Here is a 3,527-nt window from a genome sequence, read left to right on the forward strand (position 1 = left end):
TCTGCCTGTGCCTTATTTATACTGCTGCAGGGGTAGCGATATGGATAAACCTGAGTTAATATTAACGTCCAACAGATCATGTTCAAATACTGTCCAAAGCAAACAACAACTGAATCATTTATGTTATTTTTCTTTGCACATCAGTCCCCAATGAGACAATGAGCAAAGTAATGGTTATGGCACCATTTGTGTTACTGGTCATGAATTTGCTCAGGCAGAGTTTTGGCACACATCCACTTAACCCCTCCCAAGAACCATGCTTTGGCCTCGGTACTGAGCTAACAAAATGCTCAAATCCTTGAAGAGAAATCCTGACCCCAAGGAACTCTTGGTTTAGAGAGATAAACATACATGTAAAAAGATGGTGGGGCCCATGTGATTGGTCAGGAAGAGTATACATTCCCAGGAAGGAGCTGTGCTAGGGAAGAGAAGGACCCAGTGAATGACCTGGGACCATCAGGAGAGGGTGGATACCTTTCATCTAGGTCTTAAAAAGATAGGCTGGAATCTACACATCTTCCTGAATGTCTGAAATCTGAAGAGGGAATTATAGATTGTGGGGTGGGATGGAGTTGCCTGGAAATTGCAGGGAGGGTCAAGGCTCTATGTATAGGGTTATTCCAAATTTAGAAGGAATTGACTTCTGGCGTGATGGAGAGAAACCACCAACAAATTTCTCCTTAGCAGCAACTAAAAAGCTAGACACAATTGTCAAAACCAACCATTTCTGTGCTCTAATACTCTAGTAATCTACCATAGGTCTATGACAAAGATAGAAGCATTCATTCATGAAAAGTTCTAAACTTTGAGGAGGTGCAGAGTGAGCCTGTGACATTTTTGTCTGGGGCTTCCTCCTGACCCAGCTCTGCTGGTGGGTGGTCAAACCAGAGCAGAGCCAACTCCCCTGATTTGGAGTCTTGCCTGTTAAAGTGATGATCTCAGTGGTAAGCAGTGTGTGTGTGTGCAGGTTGGTGGGGTTTTTTGGGGAGGGGACAGTGGTTTCGATGGTTTGTGGTTGGGTTTGGGGCAATAAATAGGCCAGCGAAGTAACAGGAGGTTAAACAGGGAGGCCCAAGAGGTGTGGTAGGCCTAGGTGTCTGATGAGTCCTCTGCACATCCCAGGCAGAGGGGAGGCTCTGCATTTGTACAGCAGAGACTGGAGCGGGTACAAGCTACACATATCTCTGGTCCATGGAGAAGCAAGAAAGAAGAGTGGAGAGACAAATCTGAGAACTACCTGAGGTTTGAATGGGCTCATCAGCCCACATACAAATCCATTAGCGGCAAGTGAAAGCTTTATTGGCTCAAGGTGTTTGAACACAATTTCTGATCAATATGGGGTTGAACAATAAGAAATAGAGTCAATTATCACATGGTTTCACTTATTTGTGGAGCATAACAAATAACGTGGAGGACATGGGGAGACGGAGAGGAGAAGGGAGTTGAGGCAAATTGGAAGGGGAGGTGAACCATGAGAGACCATGGACTCTGAAAAACAACCTGAGGGTCTTGAAGGGGTGGGGGGTGGGGGGTTGGGGGACCAAGGTGATAGGTATTAGGGAGGGCACATACTGCATGGAGCACTGGGTGTGGAACAAAAACAATGAATACTGTTACGCTGAAAAGAAATTTAAATTTAAAAAAATAATAAAATACTTCTGCCAAAAAAAAAAAAAGAAAGAAAAAGAAAAAGAAAAAAAAAAAAGAAATATAATCACAAGGGTGACCTCTACGAGGCAGGCTTAGACATAAAATAGTAAAAACAAGAAACTCCAGTGGCCAGAAGTTGCAGGGGAAACATGTTTTATAGATTTAATCTAGGCAAATTACTACATAAACACAGAAAACCAAAAATGCCCAGGAGGGAAGATTCAGAATCCAGTGTTACTACAACTTTTCTAAAATGTCCAGCACTCAAGAAAAAATCACAAGACATGCAAAGAAACCAGAAAGTGTGACCCCTACTCAGGAGAAAAGAAGTCAATAGAAATAGCCTTTGAGTATCCCCAGATACTGAATTTAGCTGCCAAAGAGTCTACAGCAGATCAATAATAGTAATGACAAAAAAATCAATTTAAAAATGAGCAAAAGACTCTAACTGGCATTTCACTAAAGAGGACATATATGAATGGCCAGTAAACACAGGGAAATGCAAATTAAACCTACAGTGACATAACATTACACACCCATTAGAAAGGTGGTAATAAACAAGACAGAAAATATTAAGTTTTGGCAAGGACATGGAGAAACCGGAATCCTCTTTCTTTGCAGGTTGGAGTGCAGAACACTGAAACCTTTAAAGCATATATGGACTCTGATGGCTTTCTAGTGAGAGAGAGGAGCCACTCAGAAGACTGAGCTGTTGGATTCTATTTCTAGGAAAGGTCCGGAAAGGTAAATTTTTAGAGAGAAGGCAGATCAGCAGTTGCCTAGGGCTGAAAGAAGTTGCTGGGACAGACTGAAAATGGGCTTGAGGACAGGTTTTGGTATTGGAAGTGTTCTAAAACTGGGTGAGAGTGAGGCTGAATTTACTAAAAAATGGAATTATACAATGACAATGGGTGGATTTTATGGCATGCAAATTATTCTCTTGGTAAAGCTGTTAAAAAAAAAAGATGAGCAGAGGCAGTAAGCTTTATTGGAAAGAGAGTGGGCCTGGGGTCATGTGGACCAGTAATGGTGCCGTGTTTTGGGCTCTGTGTGGCACCCCTGATTGGCAGGGTCTCACTTAACCTTCTCACGACAATCCCACTGGGATGGTACTGTTATTGATGACTCCATTTTAGAGGTGTGGATCCAGGCTCAGAGAGGTTCAGTAACATAGCCACAGTCACACAGCTGGCAGGGAGCAGAGCTGGGACTCACACTCACATCCATGACACCACAGCTGTGCTCCTAACCCAGAGCTCCCTGACCAGAGATCTCTCTTTGGTAATAGACTCTAAAATAAATGGGCAGTGGACAAACTTTTATAGGTAAGATGTTAAAACTTCTTTAAATGCTGCCTCTTGACTTTATAAGTGTGTTATGCTGTATGGTAATTTTATTAGTTATCAAGAGTCACAATGTCGGCATCCTATTTTAAGTGCCCTGGTGCAGGGAGAATTTACTTTTTGACAGTTAAGAATAAACAGACACTGTGGTGTGTCATTTTATTTTATTTTATTTTTTTAAGATTTTATTTATTTATTTGACAGAGAGAGATCACAAGTGGGCAGAGAGGCAGGCAGAGAGAGAGAGCGGGGGAAGGAGACTCCCCTCTGAGCAGAAAACACGAGGCGGGGCTCGATCCCAGGACCCTGAGATCATGACCTGAGCTGAAGGCAGAGGCTTAACCCACTGAGCCAACCAGGTGCTCCGTGGTGTATCATTGTAAAGCTGGGCCTCTGAACATGTTTTGCGTGGGATTGGTGGGCTGATGGGCAGGGAGCATGTTGGTACCAGAGATCAGATACACCCCAGGGAACAAAATGGGGGCTTCCCTTTGCAGATGGTTCTGAGATGTGTGGGACAGAGGATGCTGGCCA

This window comes from Mustela erminea, chromosome 5 (genome assembly GCF_009829155.1).
Source record: "Mustela erminea isolate mMusErm1 chromosome 5, mMusErm1.Pri, whole genome shotgun sequence".
Lineage (NCBI taxonomy): Eukaryota > Metazoa > Chordata > Mammalia > Carnivora > Mustelidae > Mustela > Mustela erminea.